Raw genomic sequence first — 20,616 nt, 5'->3', positions numbered from 1 at the left:
TATTACCGCTAACACTATTTTTTAGCATAGAAACGATAGTCAGAGACCTAATGCAACTAATTGCAAACTTTTCTCTTTGGAAAGTTTAATGCAGGCTCCCAAGCAACTCCTATCCCCCTGTGAGATGTTTACATGGTACAGTCTGGTAGCAGGATTTTGTTCTCTGAATGCCAGCCTTCAGGTTGTTCTGAAGTTCAGATGGGCTTAAAAGGAGGAGGGGGATGTTGTGAAGTTTGTATAAAGAATCTCTTTATATTCCTAGCTTGAAGCAGATTTCTTCCATGGGAGTTTAATTGAACATTTCCAATCTTACCTCGCTCTTCCTTCTCATTCTCACTTTCACTGATTAAATCTGTATCAGAAGCACCTTCAAAATGCTTTAATTGCATGCCAGATTGGTGTAGGCGCAGCACTAGTGTAAGTGCAGATGCCGTAATAGATATTTTCATCCGCAATTTGTTTTAAGCTGAGACTGGAAGAAAAAAGTTAAGAGGATAAAAATGTACAACGTTCTTTTACAATCCTATTGCCCAGAAAGTTGGGGCAGTGTAAAGTGTAAATAAAAACAGAATGTGAAGCTTTGGAAATCATAAAAAGAAAATATTTAATTTAAAATATAAAAAAGTATAATAAATGTTGAAACTGAGAAATTACAGTATGGTTTATGCAAAATATATACTTTGTTCAACTTGATGACAATCTTTAAAAAAGATTAGACAGAGGCATCCAAAGACTATAGCACGGTGGCGTAGTGGTTAGCGTTCTCACCTTGCAGCGCTGGGTCCCCGGTTCAAGTACCAGCCAGGGCAGTATCTGCAAGGAGTTTGTATGTTCTCCCCGTGTCTGTGTGGGTTTTCTCTTGGCACTCTGGTTTCCTCTCAAAACCCAAAAACATACAGATAACTTAATTGGCCCTCCCCTAAATTGGCCCTAGATTATGATACATGCACTACACAATACATACATAGACATACGACTATGGTAGGGATTAGATTGTGAGCTCCTTTGAGGGACAGTTGGTGAAAAGACAATATATATACATATATCCTGTACATCGCTGCGTAAGATCTTGGCTCTATATAATACTAACTAATAATAAAAAATAAATACTGTAATAATTATTGTGTAAACCTTAAGCATACACCTGATTGAACATATCACAACTAATTAGGTTAAATGGCAACAGACCATTTACAAAACTGGGTATAAAATTGCCATCCCAATGAGGCTGAATCTCTCTGAACTAAAGATGGGGAGGTGTACATCATTCTGTAAAAACCCATTCAGACAAATAGTGCAACATTTAACAACTTAAAGGGAACCTGAGGTGAGCGGGATATGGAGACTGACGTGATGGTTATTGCCTTTTAAATAATCCACATTGCCTGGCTGTCCTGCTGATCCTCTGCCTGTAATACATTAATCCATAGACCCTGAAAAAGCATTATGATCAGATGCCTATGACATTCCTGACAAGATTAGCATGCTTGTTTGAGGGGGATTTAGACCCTACAGACTAGAAAGATCAGCAGGACTGCCAGGCATCTGGTAGTGTTTAAAGGGAAATAAATATGGCAGCCTCTACGGGTACAGAGTCCACCACTGTACTTTGGTCATGCTCTCAAGAAAAAGCATACTAAAAACTGTCAGCTGAACCAGTTGGCGGAGGGAAAACACAGTGGGGGAAAGAGGCACCCGGAAAGGATAAAATGCATTCAAATCCATAAAATAGAAAAAGGGGAGGTGGCTCACCTCAAAGATGACACAAACATATATTAACAAAAGTAGTGTATTTGCATTTGGGCAACGTGTGTCATGATCAATATACAGAAGGAGGTGGGATATCCAAACACCTTAGGGGGAAAATTGACACAGAAACAACTGTAGCTCAGATAGTGTAATACGTTACTAGCTCAAATGAGGAATAAGAGTTAAAAAAAAATGAGGCACTCGATACTATTGGCTACAGCTCTCCTGGCACTTGCATTGGACTGAGGAAGCCGGCTTGCACATGCGAAATGTGTTGCCTGTGCATAATAAACCTTGTTTGTCGCATTTGACTGTTGTTACTGAGGTAAGCCACTTCACTTATTTATATTTTATTGGTTTTTAACCTAATTTTATCCATACTTGGCACCTCTTTACCCCTGTTATGAGCATATACAGCTCACTTCATCAAGCCAAATATCCACACTGGAAAAACAACCACCCTGGTATTGAGGCACTGACAAGATTAGCTGCAAATTATATTTGGCCTGGTGGAGTAAGCTGTATATGTTCACAAAATGTGTTGCTTAAATGCAAATAAACTACTTTTCTTAAAGGCACCCTGAGTGAGGTATGGGTGGCTTACCTCATAGATAGACAAGGATGTAGGTTAAACGCACCCTGAGGTCTGGCTCAAAACGGAATTTGGACTTTCCTGGAGCTTCCTTCAGCTTCCCCGTAGCCCGTGAGGTCCTCCTGGTTCCTCTCCCGGTCCCGCTGGTGGCTTTGTTAATCGGTGACCTGCATGTGCAGGACTCTCAGGCCAGCTGGCGTGATGACACGCGGAGTCGCACAAGGGTGACCTCAGGCCTAAATCGCCAATTAAGAAAGCAGCCAGCAGGACTGGATGAGGAGCCAGGACAACGCCGAGGGACCTCACGGGCTACGGGGGGTGGAGGAATCACCAGGTAAGTCCAACTTCCGTTTTGAGCCTGAGTTCAGGGTCCCTTTAACCTAGATCCTTGTAATCTATGAGGTAAGCCACCCTTTTACTATTTTACCAATTTTAATGTAGTTTTTCCTCTGGGCACCTCCTTCCCCTGTTGTATAGTATAACAATTAATGTTCCTTAACCACTTGATGACCCAGCCTTTACCCCCCCTTAAGGACCAGCGCTGATTTCGCTGATCTGTGCTGGGTGGGCTCTACAGCCCCCAGCACAGATCAAACACCAGGCAGAGCGACCAAATCGCCCCCCTTTTTTGCCCACTAGGGGGATGATGTACTGGGGGGGTCTGATCGCTCCTGCCTGCGTGTGGCTGGCGGGGGGGGGGCACCTCAAAGCCCCCTCCACCGCAGGATTCCCCCTCTCCCTCTCCTCCCTCCCTTCCCCAGAGATCGGAGGCTGCACAGGAACGGATCTGTCCTGTGCAGCCTCTAACAGGCTCCTGCCTGTCATGTGACAGCGATCCCCGGCCGCTGATTGGCCGGGGATCGCTAATCTAGTACAACACTGCTACTGTTAGCAGCGTTGTACAAATGTAAACAAAGCGGATTATTTCCGCTTGTGTTTACATTTAGCCTGCGAGCCGCGATCGGCACCCCGCAGGCTATTCACGGAGCCCCCCGCCGTGAATTGACAGGAAGCAGCCGCTCGCGCGAGCGGCTGTTTCCTGATTACTTAGCCTGCAGCCGGCGACGCAGATCTGCGTCGCTGGTCCTGCAGCTACCACTTTGCGGACGTGCGTTATGAGTGCGCGGTTGGCAAGTGGTTAACATACAAAATTACAAAGAATTTGGGGATTTCATCATCTTTTACTGTATATACTATTTTTGAAAGAATCCGAGAATATGAAACAGTTGCTCGTGTCTCAATGCAGTAAAATTACTGTAGAGGAAATCACTGCATGAGTTTAGTAACACTTCCAGAAATCATGATCTGTGAAGTCAGTAAAGCAAGTTAACTACTGTATGAAGAAACCATATATAAACAACATCCAGAGTCACTGCTGCCATCTGTGAGTCCGAGACAAAATGCCCTGTATTTTAATGAATGAAAATTTGAAATCCTTTTTGGAAATTGTGGATGTTACTTCCGGATTTTCTGACTAGTTATTGGTTTCAGCAGGATGATGCTAAACTGCATTCTGCAACTGTAACTTTGCAGAAAGGGTCTGTATGCTAAACTGGCCTGCCTAGCGTACAAACCTGTCACACTATGAAAACATTTGGTGCATTATTAAGTGAAAAACATTTGAGCAGCTGAAATTCTAGATCAGGCAAGAATGGAAGCGCTTTAAATTTTCATGACTACAGCAGCTGGTCTCTTCAGCTCCCAATGGTTTACACAGTGATGGTAAGAGCCCTTCTACATTGCATGCGTTTCAATGCGATTTATAAAGCACATAACAAGGCAGCTGATTTCGGGGCTGCGATGCACCGAATGTTTCATGACAGCAGTGCGTTGTGCCTTGTAAATTAGCAATAAAAAAGATAATTCGGCTGCTGGCAATGACCGGTGCCCGAAATATGTGTGTGTGTGTGTGTGTGTGTGTGTGTGTGTGTGTGTGTGTGTGTGTGTGTGTGTGTGTGTGTGTGTGTGTGTGTGTGTGTGTGTGTGTGTGTAGTGTGTGTGTGTGTGTGTGTAGTGTGTGTGTGTGTGTGTGTGTGTGTGTGTGTGTGTGTGTGTGTGTGTGTGTGTGTGTGTGTGTGTGTGTGTGTGTGTGTGTGTGTGTCCTAGTGATGTCGCGAGCATGAACTTTTCGGTTTATGAACTTGAACTTGCCGCAAATGGTCACGAACCTCCATAGACTTCAATGGGCAGGTGAATTCTAAAACCTATAGGGACTGTTTCTGGCCACAAAAGTGATGAAAAAGTTGTTTCAAGGGGCCTAACACCTGGACTGTGGTAAGCCAGAGGGGGATCCCTGGCAAAAGTCCCATGAAAAAATACATAGTTGACGCAGAGTCGTGTTTTATTCTCTAAAGGGCAGAAAACACATTACATTCCTACATTTGTTCAGTAAACTGCTGCTTTAAAACGTCTAGCGTGTGTACATGTCCATCAGGTACTGTAAGGGTTAGGCCCGCTTCACACTGACACACCAAACGCTGTGTTTACCGCACTGCACACAACAGCAAAGAGCTTCAGTTTATGAAGTGTGCCCAGTAACACAGCAGGTCATACAGATACTCATTGATGGCTTGTTTTTGTTCAAACATCATGAGCGTGGAATTGCAGGGAGTCTGTCTGACGCAAATTAAGCGCCTCACTGGCATGCCGTTTCCCTGATGAATCTCAGCTGACGTGCCGTGACCGTGTATGAACGTCTGCAGCAGAGTCCAGAATGAAGTTGTCATCGCATATTCATTTTACATAGAAATGTATTTTTTTTAATGTTTGTTGCAGTCGTGTTGGTGACACTGCCGAGATGCGGTGACTTTGCTCTGCACATGATGGTACAGGTTTACATACAAAAAGTTATTTTATTTTTGAAAAAGGTTTTTTTTGCAGCCACTGAGGCCAGAACAATGTTGTCATGGCATATACATTTTACATAAAAAACATCTTTTTTAAAAACAAATGTTTGTCACAGCCCTGGTGACACTGACAACTGATGCAGTGACTTTGGCTCTGGACATGATGGTGCAGGTTTACACATACAAAAGGTTATTTTGGGAAAAAATGTTTTTATTGTAGCCACTTGTAGCAGAGACCAAAATAATGTCATGGCATATACATTTTACATACAAAATTGTACTTCTTTTTTTAAAAATAACAAAAATTTGCTGCAGCCCTGGTGACACCGACAAAAGATGCGGCGACTTTGCTCTGCACGTTAAGGTACAGGTTCGGTATTGCCTTTTTTGATAAAACACTTCTGCCGGGTACCTTCCACTGCAGTTTCCCAATTGAAACAATTTTTTTAAATGACTCAGAGTTCGCCAGCGTGTATTGTAAGAGCTAGCGGGCTAAGCGTTCCAACAAGCCAGCTTTCAGACGCCGAGCAAGGTGAAGACTCGAAGTCACAGAAACCTAACTGTTGGCAGACAAGCAGAAACTGGTCAAGGTGAGAGGGGAAATGGAGGGTGTTTTTAGAAGGGACAAGTAGAGCAGAGGTTGGCATCGCTGAAAAAGCTGGACCAGAAGGAGGGTGGCTTTGACTTTGTGTTCTGCTTATCCTCATGTGTTGCTCCCATTGTCATTTGTGATGGGAGTTCAGGTGCCTTTGAAAAATAGTTGTACCTAAGTGGGTGTTGGACTTCCCACGACTCATGTTTCTTATGGCACAAGTTGCAAATGGCATTGCTGTTGTCAGAGGCACACACAAAAAATTGCCATACTGGTGAGCTTTGGGATGATGGCATTCTCGTGGTGTTGACAGGCGTGTTGGCTGGCTGACCCCACGTGCCGATACTTGCTGTTTGCCAGTGCCACTAGCTCCTTCCAACTCCTCTCCTCCTCTCTGTCTGCCCATCTGAACTGTCCCCATCTTAATCTCTTCTTTCGGGCACCCACGTCACATCCATGGACTCATAGTCATCATCAGCTGCTTCACTTGTATCTGACAACTCACAAAAGGCAGCAGCAACGGGTACATCATCATCATCACACTTTATGCTAGGTACACACGATGTGTTTTTTCGGTCAATTTTCCGTTCCACTCTCTTCTCTTATTTATTTCCATTCACTTCTATGAGAAATCGACCAGAAAAACGATAGAAAATAATATTATACATGATGGAAATTATCTATAAAACCATCTATCTAACACAAAATTGTATGGTGTGTTACTGAGACAATGTAACATCCTTATCTCCATCCTCTGGCAATAATGCTTGCGCATTACTAATTTCCACAAACTGATGTGTAAATAACTCTTCAGATACATCAAGTGAAGGGGCTGTGGTGCAAATGGTAGTGGTGGGGCGAGTGGTAAGTTGTGGGGTGCCTGAATCAGAGCAGGAAGAGGAGGATGGTACGGCAAGGTTCCAAGCAGAAGCAGTAGACGATGGGGTGTGCTGTGTAAGCCAGTCAAATACTTCCTCAGCATTTTGTGAGTTCAGGGTACATGCACCCTGAATACTGGGCATTATTCTAGGGCCACAGGAAATCACAGCAGCACAACTCCTACAACGCCTGTGGTGTAGCCTGACTCTGCCTGTCATTTTTTTATTTCACAATATTAAAATATTCCCCCAAAACATACCCTGCCAGTGAGGAGGAACTGGTTGACATGTCACACAGGTGATTGATGGGGTTTATATAAAGCTATCAGCGACAATCACTCACAAATGTTTATAACAAGTTACATTTCCTCTGCTCTCTTCAGACACTTCAGTCAGAGACACAGGACACAGCAGCTGCAGCTTTCTCTCACACACAGAGGGTTAACAGATGCACAGTGAGGGAATTCCCCTCCCCTCATGGTTCACGCTGTCATCAGATTTGGGTAGACTTGATGTCAGTTAAGAGTGAAAGGAATTTGATGCAGAAAACAAGAGATAAGCAAGTGAAATGTATGCATCCTTATTTACCAGCACTTGAGGAACTCTTTCAATCCCAGGTTAAAAAAAAATAAATTTAATCAATAGTGTTCCTTTACTCTCTTTCCTCGTCTTTTGCCTTGCACTAGCCCAGCCAATCACACATTCCTCTAATTTCATTTTCTATGAATAGGTAACAAAATCAACCTGTAAAAAGGCATATACATCTGCTTGGCCTAGTTACGGTACATAAGACCAACAGTAATTGATTTTATACTTTCTAAGCTGTTACATATTGTATAATATGTGAACTTGACACCCTAATCTAACCGCAGCATTTATTAGCAGGATACTTTATCAGTAAGCAAAAGTGTGTTATTATTTACCCGTTTCCTATCTTCGCTAAAGTGAAATTGCTACTCAATTACAATTTAATATGGAGATGAATTATCGTGTGTTTCTGATACTCCTTCCAATGAACATGTAATTATGGAATTCCACCAGTAGCTAACTTCCACTTGTCTGACCCCTCTCCCTGCCAAAAAGTTGAATATGCTGCTTGGTCAGGACCCAAATAGCGTGCTGGTACAGCAATTGCTCTAAAACAATTGTTTTAAGGCATGGGAGTGGTATTCAAAAATGGCAAAAATTATATTCAAAGGCAGGTTATTCTTTGCGTTGCGATGGGGATGCAATGCTCCTGCTGCATCCCACCACAATGCAAAAAATGACAAACATATGACCTGCATCAGAATGCGCTGATAGGATCAAAAAATGCATAGCGCCATCCCCCACTGCTGGACAGGAAGTACATCACTGGAATTCCCATTGGACCATGCAGGCACGCCGTACCACACTCTGTCGTTCAGGCTTTCATATAAGTAATCTGAAGATTTTGGAATGGCTCTCATAGCCCTTTTATGTAACCATTAGTCTTTGATACGTCACTATAGACATTTTTTCCTATGTTGCTGTCACTACAGTTGTAAGTAGTAAAATATTGACAGAGCACAAAGATTTTGTCTAGTTAAATTCCATATGGTAGATTCTCAGTATTAACTTTATTCTTAAAGTGAAGAAACAAGCAAGGGATACTGCTCTACTGTACCGTGGCAGACAGTGCAGGAACACAGGCAGCCGGGCCCAGGTAGTCAAGATGTGAAAGGAAGGAAGGTCCGCACCAATGTCTCCAAAATCGATATATCGGTATATTTATTGAGGACGTATCCAGACATACAGAAAACACTCGACTAACATGTTTCGGACGCCAAGTCCTTAATCATAGTCATTTTTCAGCTTTCTCAGTGAGGTTTAAAAAATTAAATGAAAATTCTTAAAGTGAACCTGAGATGAAGAAAAATGAAGAGGGTTTTATACTTACCTGGCCCCCTATAGTCCATCTAGTCCAGGGGCGTACCTAGAAATCCCCGGGCCCCCCTTCAAAAAAAAAAATGTGAAGTTCTCCATATCAGTTTTCTTTTAACAAATGCGCTCAGTGAAAAGGATCTAAACAATGATGTCATCCAGCTTCTGCTTTAGCTACATTTACTGCCTACTGTAAAGGCAGCCATACATTGGTCGATTGCCAACAGATCGAGCAACAGATAGATCCATCTCTGATGGAATCTGATCACAGAGGAATCTAATGGCTGCCCATTACTGCACACAGATTTTGAATCAATTTCAGCTTGAAATCAATTAACAACCTGTGGAGCTGCCACCTGCTGCTACCTGCTCGCCGCAAATCCCCCCCCCCCCCCTTCCCCGTGCGTGCTCCCCTGTACAGCAGCGAATACATTATCTGTCCACCGGTGCGGTCTGTGCTGACACTTTTTCTGGCTGGCCTGTCTCCTCTTCACTTCCTGTCCCGTCCTGTGATGAGTGGAAATACAAACAGTAAACGGCGCTCTACTGTTTGAACTTCAGCTTGTCACAGAAGCCAGTGGAGACAGGAACACTATCGGAAAAATCAAAAAAATTTAAATGTAAACATATACAAAAATGAAGTACATTTCTTTCAGAGTAAAATTACATAAATTACTTTTCTCCTATGTTGTTGCCACTTACAATAGGTAATAGAAATCTGACATGGGGGGTTCTCAGGGATTTTGTTATTTTCAAAAGGCAAAAGCACAGAGTGAAAAATTGCAATTGCATAACAAAATTAATGAAAAATCGCAATCGCTGGCGTTTGTGATTGCGATTGCTAGTGGAAAAGGGCCCCGCTTTTCTGAGCGCTTGTAATTAGCGCTTTCTGAGCACTTTTTAAAAATTGCTCCCATTCACTTTAATTAAAATCGATTTTTCGCAATCACAGCAATTTTTACAGCGATTTTAATGAAAGTGAATAGGAGTGATTTTTAAAAAAGCACTCAAAGCGCTAATCAATCACAAAGCGCTCAGAAAAGCGCTTATAGTGTGGCTGAGCCCTTTCTGAATGGCATTTGCACTGTCCACCTGCCAAAAAGTCTACAATGAGCAGGTAGGCTGGCCAGCATCTTTGTATAAATCCTTTTCAGGGAGTGTCTTTATAAAGAATCAAGGCCATGCTGAGAATCCCTCATGAGATGGTCTAACCCAAAATCTGTCAGATTTCTACTACCTAATGTAAGTGACAGCAAAATAGGAGTAAGGTAATTTATGGCTCATTTTACTCTGGAACAAATACTTATTTGTATGTGTTAAAAGGTATTTCAACTTTTAAATGAACCCTGAGCAGTGGGTAAATAAGAAAACAATTCTGGGGCTTCCTCCAGCCTCCTGTAGCCCGCGAGGTCCTCTGGAATCCTCCTGGTCCCTTCCTTCCTCTTGCTGGCGGCTTCCGATAATGCAGCGACTTTGGCGCTCCGAGCAAGTCATCACTCTGGTCGCCGTAAGTTCAATCTTTAGAGAACCATGCATGCGCAGGAGGCTGACAGCGACCAGGGTGATGAGGCACCAGTTGCGCTCACATGCGACTTCAGCCTAAGTCGCTGCATTACCGAAGCTGCCAGCGGAAGGAAGGAACCAGGAGGATGCCTGAGGACCTTGTGAGCTATGGGAGGCTGGAGGAAGCCCCAGATAAGTCCAGATTTTGCTGGGTTTTTCTAGCCACTGCTCAAGGTCCATTTAAAACTTAAAATACATGTTAACGCATACAAATAAGAAGTATATTTGTCCCAGAGAAAAAAAGAGCCATAAATTACCTTACGCCTATTTTGCCGTCACTTACAGTAGGTAGGTAGGTTTATTTTTGTAGACACTTCCGCGAAAGTGGTACTTTAAGGTTACACTACACACAATCTTGCTGCGTTTTCCATGCTAACTGCGAAATGCAAGGACATCAGTAAAATAATGAAGTTCTCTTCTGCATTTTTCTCCTTGTGTTGCTATCATCCAGTAAAACGCTGTCACTTTAATAACTGTAGGTGACAACTTCATAGGAAATAAATCAATTACAGTGCAATTTGTTCTGGGAGAAATGTGCTCATTACATGTATGTGTATACATGCATTTAATATTTTACAGTTTTTCATTATAATGGTCCATTAAGGGCAAATGGGATAACTGGGATCAGTCACCTTGCAAATATGTTATCAATAAACAAATGGAACAGTGTCCAGCTTTTTATACATGCACTGTTACTACTATTCTAGTTGTTCCTATGATTGGAAGATTGTTAAATAAAAGGTATTGCTCAGGGGCGTAACAATAGGCCCTGCAGCGCCTGCCCCCCTCCCCCCCCGCTGGGGCCCGCTCAGGGCCGTTTTTTGGGGGCTGGAGGGGTGGCAGCATGAGGGGAAAGCCTTGCCCACAGTCGGCGGGGAGAGGGGTAGTTCCCCCCCTCTCCCTCCCCTCGGGGCTCTCCGCTCTGCGCTTCCGGAAGTGACGTCAGCCGCTAGAGCGAGAAGTCGGCGATGGAACGCAAGGAAGAGGGTATGTATCCTGACGCCGCTGCTGCCCGCTGCCCACACACGTTAACTAGCTGGAGGGGAGCGCAGAGGGGAGAGCCCCGAGGTGAGGGAGAGGGGGGAACTACCCTTCTCCCCGCCGACTGTGGGCAAGGCTTTCCCCTCATTCTGCCACCCCTCCAGCCCCCAAAAACCGGCCCTGAGCGGGCCCCAGCGGGGGGGGAGGGGGGCAGGCGCTGCAGGGCCTATTGTTACGCCCCTGAGCAATACCTTTTATTTAACAATCTTCCAATCATAGGAACAACTAGAATAGTAGGGGGGGGCCCGCTCTGAAATTTTGCAGGGGGGCCCGGTGGGGCTTAGTTACGCCCCTGTTACTGCTCATTAACATTTGCAAATATGTTGCTTTTAACACTATTTCCTGCAGTAGTTGTGTTCTATATTGGCGCTTTATAAATGCAGCACTGCGTAATATGTTGGCGCTTTATAAATAATAATAATAATTGTTTACTACTTTTCATTTAATGAAATTAACAAAACATGCAAACAGGCTGGTGTTATCCAAATATTTCCATTGAAATATGTTGAATTACAATGCAAGTCAAAGGGATGGTTTAGATTTAATTGCAATGCTTGCATGCTGGGAAAAATACAAAAACAAACACCCTGCCGCACAATATGGCACACCATGGGGTTGATTCACAAACGTGTGATAACTGCTAACACAGCAGTGCCGCTCGCAGTGCTTTTCACGCGAACAGCATTAGTTCACGTGATAAGCGAAGGTGATCACGTGCGCTTATCACGTGAACTAACGATGTTCGTGTGAAAAGCACTGCAGTTATCACGCGTTTGTGAATCGAGCCCCATGTGTGATTTCTCATTGGCAAGTGACGGCCAGTGGCGGCGCTACACTGGGGCTTACCCAGGCATAAGCTCCAGCTGACAAGCTGTCAGCCCCTGCAAAAGCCCCCTCTCCGCAGGGTTGCCAAGCAGCAGGAGGGGTGGAAGCGGAGAGAAGAGGAAGCCGTGTGGACAGCGGCGGAGAAGGGGGCCGTCTCCCCCTTCCCTCACCTTGCTGCTCCCACTCTCTGCCTCGCTCCCCCCTCAGATATCAGCGGCTGGCGTCAGACTCACTCTCTTCCCAGCGCGGCTGATCTGTGCGCCGCTCTGGTCTAGTCTAGACCAGAGTAGCGTCGCATAGATCAGATCGATCTCTCCCTCCCGCGCTGGGAAGAGAGGAAGTCTTCTGACCAGCCAGCCGCTGATATCTGAGGGGGGAGCGAGGCAGAGAGTGGGAGTCCCAAGGTGAGGGAAGGGGGAGACGGCCTCCTTCTTCGCCGCTGTCCACACGGCTTCCTCTTCTCTCCACTTCCACCCCTCCTGGGGACACCTATAAACATGGTCCTACCTACCTATACTGGGGACAACTATACACCTGGCTACATATACTGGGCACATATACCCTGGCCCTGCCTACATATACTGGGCACATATACCCCTGGCTACATATACTGGGCACATATACCCCTGGCTACATATACTGGGCACATATACCCCTAGCTACATATACTGGGCACATATACCCCTGGCTACATATACTGGGCACATATACGCCTGGCTACATATACTGGGCACATATACCCCTGGCTACATATCCTGGGCACATATACCCCTGGCTACATATACTGGGCCGATATACCCCTGGCTACATATCCTGGGCACATATACCCCTGGCTACATATACTGGGCACATATACCCCTGGCTACATATACTGGGCACATATACCCCTAGCTACATATACTGGGCACATATACCCCTGGCTACATATACTGGGCACATATACGCCTGGCTACATATACTGGGCACATATACCCCTGGCTATATATCCTGGGCACATATACCCCTGGCTACATATACTGGGCCGATATACCCCTGGCTACATGTACTGGGCACATATACCCCTGGCTACATATACTGGGCAGATATACCCCTGGCTACATATACTGGGCACCTATACCCCTGGCTACATATACTGGGTACATATACCCCTGGCTACATATACTGGGGACATCTATATCATTACATGCATTTACTGGTGAAAGGCTGTCTCGCATTACGTGCATTTACTGGTTAACCTCTTGACGACCAGCGGGTTACCGGCCTTTCCATGTCAGTTCACGGAGGGTGTCTCCGTGAACAGCCGGAGAGCCGCCGATCGCGGCTCGCCGGCAAAATGTAAACAGGCGGGGAAGAAATCCCCGCTGTTTACATCATACGGCGCTGCTGCGCAGCAGCGCCGTAAGGCAGATAGGCGATCCTCAGCCTCTGATTGGCCGGGGATCGCCGGCATATGATAGGCTGAAGCCTATCCTTCAATGAATCCTGAAGCCTATCCTTCAGCTCACAGGGGGAGGGAGAGGGAGGCAGCGGCGAGACGGCGGAGAACGCTGCGGAGGGGGGCTTTGAAGAGCCCCCGCTAAGCAAATGCAGCCGGCGGCGATCAGACCCCCCCAGCAGGACATCCCCCTAGTGGGGAAAAAAGGGGGGTAGTCTGATCGCCCTGCTGCACTCCTGATCGGTGCTGCGGGCTATAGAGCCCACGCAGCACCGATCATTGAAAAATCCCCTGGTCGGCAAGTGGTTAAAGGCTGTCTCTTATGTGCATTTAGTGGTGAAACGCTGTCTCTCATTACGTGCATTTACTGGTGAAAGGCTGTCTCTCATTACATGCATTTACTGGTAAATGGCTGTCTCTCATTACATGCTTTTACTGGGGAAACGCTGTCTGTCATTATGTGCATTTACTGGTTAAAGGCTGTCTCGTATTATGTGCATTTAGTGGTGAAATGCTGTCTCTCATTACGTGCATTTCCTGGTGAAAAGCTGTCTCTTATGTGCATTTACTGGTGAAAGGCTGTCTCTCATTACATGCATTTACTAGGGAAAGGCTGTCTCTTATGTGCTTTTAGTGGGGAAACGCTGTCTCTCATTACGTGCATTTACTGGTGAAAGGCTGTCTCTCATTACATGCATTTACTGGTGAAAGGCTGTCTCTCATTATGTGCATTTACTGGTGAAAGGCTGTCTCTTATTTGCATTTAGTGGGGAAACGCTGTCTCTCATTATGTGCATTTACTGGTGAAACACTGTCTCTCATTACATGCATTTACTATTGAAAGTAATGTCTCTCATTACATGCATTTACTGGTGAAAGCCTGTCGGTCATTACGTGCATTTATTATTGAAAGGCTGTCTGTCATTACGTGCATTTACTTCTTTTTTTTTTAATGTAACTACATTAGCTGGTACAACTACATTACAGTTTGCCCCGCCCACATGATGTCATGACCATGCCTACTCCTGTCGCCAAGTTTCCCCCCCTTGAGCCTCCTCAGCCAGCCATTGTGCCCCTTTTGAGCCCCCGCAAAATTCTGAAGCTGGAGCCGCCACTGGTGACGGCTGCTGTGGAAACGCACCTTTTTAAATGCGCATGTAATCCAAAAAACAGTGTTAGTTTTCCACAGTGACAAGTGTCCTCCCTGCCTAATGCAGACAAGAATAACAATGCTGTATATAGTTAGTACTTTTAAAATGTGTCTTACCAAATTAGGACACATGATGGCAGCACTATCAAAGTTTTAACTTAGAATCCTTTTCTATTAGGCCTAATGAGTTTTTTTTCTACCAAAGTAGGACCGTATTTGAGAATCTGAACACATAATTTTAAGGCTAAAAAATTTGGACTTTTTTGTCCACTTTTTAAAATCTGTCATTTTAGGACACTAAAATTATAAAACCACTATCAGATTTATTATGGTGGCATTAAGGCTGCATTTCCACTTGTGCGGTGCGAATCGCCGCGGTAAAAATTCGCATGCGGATGCGAATTTCGCATGCGGGTCTATACGAATTTTTATGCGAATTCGCATGGATGACGATGTATGCGAATTTAACCATGGCAGTGCTGGTGTGCTTTTCCATTGTTTCTATGCGAATTCGCATGAAAATTCGCATGCCCAAACCTCATGCGAATTTCCTATTAAATACATTGTATGCGATTCGCATAGCGGTATGCGGAATTTTTTCTGTACAGAAAAACGCAAAAGAATCCTGACAAGTGGAAACAGTCCCATTCACTTGTATTGCTATGCGAATTTTCATGCGAAAAACGCATGCGAATTCGCTATAGTGGAAATGAGCCCTAAGTGCTTTGACTGCCAAATTTTTATTTATCTGAATTTAGAATCAGAAACTCCATTCATTTGAATGGAGTAACTTAATTACCAGCCTCAAATGTACCTGCAGCTCTGTGCTGTAAACTTCCTGAGAGCTGCTATATACGCATTGCAAGTTGTAAAGCCTAAGCTGCCCATACATTGCTCTCAGCAGGCTCACAGTACATAGCTGCTAGTGAGAAGATTCACAGGTCCTTGACTTTTATCAGAGCTAAGATAAGAACATTGACCAGCAATGAGTAGATGCTGAGTAGGGGGAGGGAGTGAACATTTAGTCAGCTCACTGTCTCAAAACTAAATACGGTACTCACTGGCACAACATGTAAGAAGATGGATCCAGCAACGACGAGCGTTCTCCGATCCATCTTCCTGTGAGCGACGTCACACATTTTTACACGACGGGTGCAAAAGGGAAGTTTAGCTTTTGCCGTATTTTGCATTCAGTTGTCGAGGGTCTTAAAGATCCTATTCTCTGGGAAGGGGGGGGGCGGGGGGCACAACTTCAGTGTTTGCCATAGGCACTATTTTGCCCAGATACACCACTGCATGTAGTAAAATAATACTGCTGTGTGTGTGTGTGTGTGTGTGTGTGTGTGTGTGTGTGTGTGTGTGTGTGTGTGTGTGTGTGTGTGTGTGTGTGTGTGTGTGTGTGTGTGTGTGTGTGTGTGTGTGTATGTACTGGGAGCAGAGCTGCGACTAGGGACTTATCAGCTGCAAGGGGCTGGAGGAAGCCCCGGGTAAGTAGATCTGGCGGTAGCATAGATTGCCTGACATATCCTTTAAGTCTAAGTGTATTTATCTGCATGGGGAAAACACATTAGTCCTCAGTTTTCTTGTGCAGAAAGCGAGGGAGGAGGTGGGGGGGGGGGCATCCAAAGTTTCGCAGGGGGGCCCAGTGATGTCTAGTTACGCCCCTGCTCAGATGGTCAACAATATGTTTGTATAGGTATAAGTCTTGAATTCCCTCCATTTGTACACAGAGAGCCGGCCTTTGGGGGTGGCAAGTGGGGCAATCGCCCCAGGCCCCGCGCCTGAAGAGGCCCGCACCCTCTGCGACGGTGGGGAGAGTGGGCATAGTAGTTAAAACTCACCTTTCTTCTGCCGATGCTCACAGCTTCCATCTCTTTCCTGTCCCGGCACCTGACGTATTGGTAACCGCGCCCCCTGTGATGACGTGACCGCATGTCACCACAGGGGGCGCTGTTACCAATACACAGATGCCGGGACAGGAAGGAGAGGGAAGCTGTGAGCATCGGCGGAAGGGAGCAGAGTTTTAACTACTATGCCCGCTCTCCCCACCGCTGCAGCCACCTACCTATTTAACCTTTACTGCAGGGCACCTACCTGTCTAATCTATACTTCAGGCTGGTACCTATCTAATCTGTACTGCAGGCACCTATCTAATTTATACTGCAGGCACCTAACTAATCAATACTGCGGGGTACCTACCTAACTAATCTATACCGCAGGCACCTATAATCTATACTGCGGGGCACCTACCTACCTGTCTAATCTGTACTGCAGGCAGCTATCTAATCTATACTGCAGGCACCTATCTAATCTATACTGCAGGCACCCATCTAATCTATGCTGCAGGCACCTATAATCTATACTGCGGGGCACCTATCTAATCTATACTGCAGGCACCCATCTAATCTATGCTGCAGGCACCTATAATCTATACTGCGGGGCACCTACCTATCTAATCTGTACTGCAGGCACCTATCTAATCTGTACTGCAGGCACCTATCTAATCTATACTGTGGGGCAACTACCTAATCTATACTGCTGAGCACCTACCTGGCTATCAAACCTATACTGGAGGCACCTACCTATCTAACCTGTGCTTGAGGGCACCTACCTATCTAACCTGTACTTGCGGGCACCTACCTGCCTAACCTATACTGGGGCACCTACTTATCTAAACTATACTGCAGGCACCTACCTATCTAAACTATACAGAGTGTGTGTTTCCACAGCATATCTGTGTGTGTGTATCCACAGCATATGTCTCTAGGCCCTGCATATGACACTCGCCCCAGGCCCTGCGTACTCTAAGGCCACCTCAGAGACTGTTGATTTCAAGTTCAAACTCTTTAGAGATGGTCATTGGTCTTGTAACCATCTCAAGCTTTATGGGCATCAACAGTGCACTTTCTGAGGTCGTCACACATCTCCATTGTCTAAGCCGTGATTCATATCCAGAAATCTGCTGTATGCGGGGAATGCTGTGCTGGATCCATGTTCTTTAAATAAAATGGTCTCACTGTTGCCAACAAGGCCAATGGTGGGAACATGTAAGAAAAAAAATCCTCTGGAAAGACCTTGTAATTTTTGAGAAAATTTGCAATTTGGGTGGGGAAACAATCAGGAGCAGTGTCACATTCAAACTTTTTTATTTTCTTTTGTTGTTGTTGTTGTTCTTGTTGTTGGGGCAGAGTTGGTCTTTGTAAAACCTCCAAACATTCTATTACCATTAAATTTTGTACATATGTTGGGGTCAATTGTGGCAACATGTTTAACCACTTGAGGACCCACCCTTTACCCCCTCCTTAAGGACCAGCGCTGATTTTTGTGATCTGTGCTGGGTGGGCTCTGCAGCCCCCAGCACAGATCAGCAGGCATGCAGAGCGATCAGATCGCCCCCCTTTTTTCCCCCCTATGGGGATGATGTGCAGGGGGGGTCTGATCGCTCCTGCTGGTGGCATGTTGCGGGGGGGGGGGCACCTCAAAGCCCCCCTCCGCGGCGACATTCCCCCCCCCTCCCTCTCCTACCTGTCCCCCTGGTGATCGGGGCTGCACAGGACGCTATCCATCCTGTGCAGCCTGTGACAGGATGTCCGCTGTCACATGGCGGCGATCCCCGGCCGCTGATTGGCTGGGGATCGCCGATCTGCCTTACGGCGCTGCTGTACAATGTAAACAAAGGAGACAGATGTCTCCTGCGTTTACATTTAGTCTGCGAGCCGCGATTAGCGGCTCGCAGGCTATTCACGGAGACCCGCTCCGTGATCTAACAGGAAACGGCCGCTCGCGCGAGCGGCCTTTCCTGATTAATTAGGGAGGCACCTGGCGACGCAGATTGCGTCGCTAGTCCTCCAGCTACCACTTTGCCGCAGCACGGTATGAGTGTGCGGTCGGCAAGTGGTTAAAAGAAAATCTGAAAGACACAGATGTTTTATGAGAACACTGAAATTAAAGTTTAGGAAGGGAAAAAGTGCCATTTATATCCTGTGCAGCATTATTTTTCATCAGTTCTAGTCTCCTTAGTTTTCACATCCATCAGACTAACCTTAACACTGAATTTTCTGTATTAGCGTACTCACTACCATGCAGATCTATGTATATTTTTAATCTATACTGCCCATAGCCGTGGCTTCTGCTTCATCTACAGTGTAGATAGAAGCAAATGGCTTTTATCACTTCTAGTGTCATGGATGCTGGGTGTTGATAGTTGTTGTGGTGCTGCATGGGATGTGTTTCTCTTGCGCTCCCATTGATTTAACCTCCTTAGCGGTAATCCCGAGTCAGGCTCAGGACGGAAAGCCGCAGCTCAGAGCGGTAATCCCATGAGTTATATGCAGGAGCTGCTGCAGATCTCTCTGTAGTATGTTTTTATTAACTTGTTTTTAGGGTCTAAAAGCTTGTGAAAAAATTGCACGGCTTTAAGACCCTGAATCTGGAAATAATCATAACTCCAGGGAGGTTAAAGAAAATGTGAAGCCACATTGAAAAAAGTTATACTCACCTATGTATAGGAAATGCTCTAGATCCCATAACACCTTCCGGGTCCTCTCACCCTGCCCCCACCCCCTTCTGCTGTTCCCCATTCAAACTTGCCTCCTTTGGGCATCCTTGGAAGGCTTCAGAAGCATGAGAATCCCCGAATGCTTTCAAAGATGGGTGCACCCGTACTGTGCATGTGCTGCATAGGATCAAGTTTTACTTTAACTCATTCACAAATGCAAGAAAAATGCTGACAGTACTTATGCAATTGGGTTAAAATCACATCGCACAACTGTGAAAAGGACTGCTATATTAATCACAGCTAAGAACTCATACAAGTACATTAACTTCATGCAAGATCATTTCTAAAATGAATAAGTAGATCACCACTGAAACAGAAAGGGCTGGTGCACACCAGAGCGGTTCTGGAGCGTTCTTTAAAATGCTTGCAGGGGTAAACTGCTTGGCTAATGAAAGTGAAGGGGATGGTGCACACCAGAGCGGCTCGTTTTTTCCACAAACGCAAACTCGGGGGCTGCAGCATTTTTTTTATTTTCGGAGGCGTTTCTGCCTCAATGTTAAAGTATAGGAAAGTGGAAAAACGCTCTGAAAAACGCTAGATCAGAGCGGTTTTCCAGGCGTTTTTGTTACAGAAGCTGTTCAGTAACCGCTTTACTGTAACAATATTTGAAATCTGCTACACAAAAACACTCCAAAAATGCTAAGCATGTTTAGAAAACCTTTCTAAACATGCCTAGAATCGCTCTGAAATCTGCTTCAAAAATCTCTAGCGTCTTGCAGATCTGCTAGAGGTTTTTGGTGTGCACTGGCCCAAAAAGCAGATTGCTGCATCTTTTACTAGCAAGGTGAGATGATGCTGAGCGCTGCAAGCCTGAAAACTCATACACAGAACAACAGTGTCACAGTTGAGAGGGGTAAATAAACTTTTGAATTTGGAGTATGGGAATCTATATGCAGCCTTAACTGCGTGCATTTATTCAGGGCTGCGGCAGACAGCAGCCATTTTACATTGTGACTCATGAAGGACGTGGCAGAGGAAGTGGTATAAGATAGCTAAGGGTTCTTTCACATCAGAGCTTGCGTTTGGAAAAGTTAAAAGCATGCGTTTTGCTGATTGCGTTTATAATGTGTTTTCAATCCGTTAGAGCACATAGGAAAATGCGAGTGAAGTTGTTTTTTAGACTTTCAACTGTAACTGTGTGCGTTGAAACATTTTAAAAACGCATGCTCTTCTTGGAGCTTGTGTTTTACATTGATTTACATTGTAACGCAAACGCAAGCGTCGGGTGATTAAAAGCACTGGGGAGCGTTGGAACGCAACGCACAAAACGCAGCGTTAGATGTGAAAGGTAAAATGAGTCTATGGACTTTCTTTTTACCTTGGAAAATGCAAACTATCGACATTGCGTCAAAATGTTCAAAACCAGCTCAGATGTGAAAGAGCCCTAAAGCTGCCTCATAACCCATAGCTGTACGGACAGACAACAGTGTTGCAGTTATGAGAGCAGTAAAATGCTTACAGTTTACATCCCTTATAACCAAGTGT

General features: G+C 45.2%; 1 protein-coding gene across 1 annotated transcript in view; it reads left to right on the top strand.

Moving 5' to 3' along the window:
- CDH23 (cadherin related 23) overlaps positions 1-20,616 on the top strand; it is a 1,682,716-nt gene that overhangs the window by 1,234,587 nt on the left and 427,513 nt on the right. The window lies entirely within an intron of this gene.

The sequence above is a fragment of the Hyperolius riggenbachi genome, chromosome 10 (assembly GCF_040937935.1).
Source record: "Hyperolius riggenbachi isolate aHypRig1 chromosome 10, aHypRig1.pri, whole genome shotgun sequence".
In the NCBI taxonomy this organism is placed as follows: Eukaryota; Metazoa; Chordata; class Amphibia; order Anura; family Hyperoliidae; genus Hyperolius; species Hyperolius riggenbachi.
The sequence above is the reverse complement of the archived record's forward strand: the minus strand, read 5'-3'. Positions and strand labels throughout refer to the sequence as shown.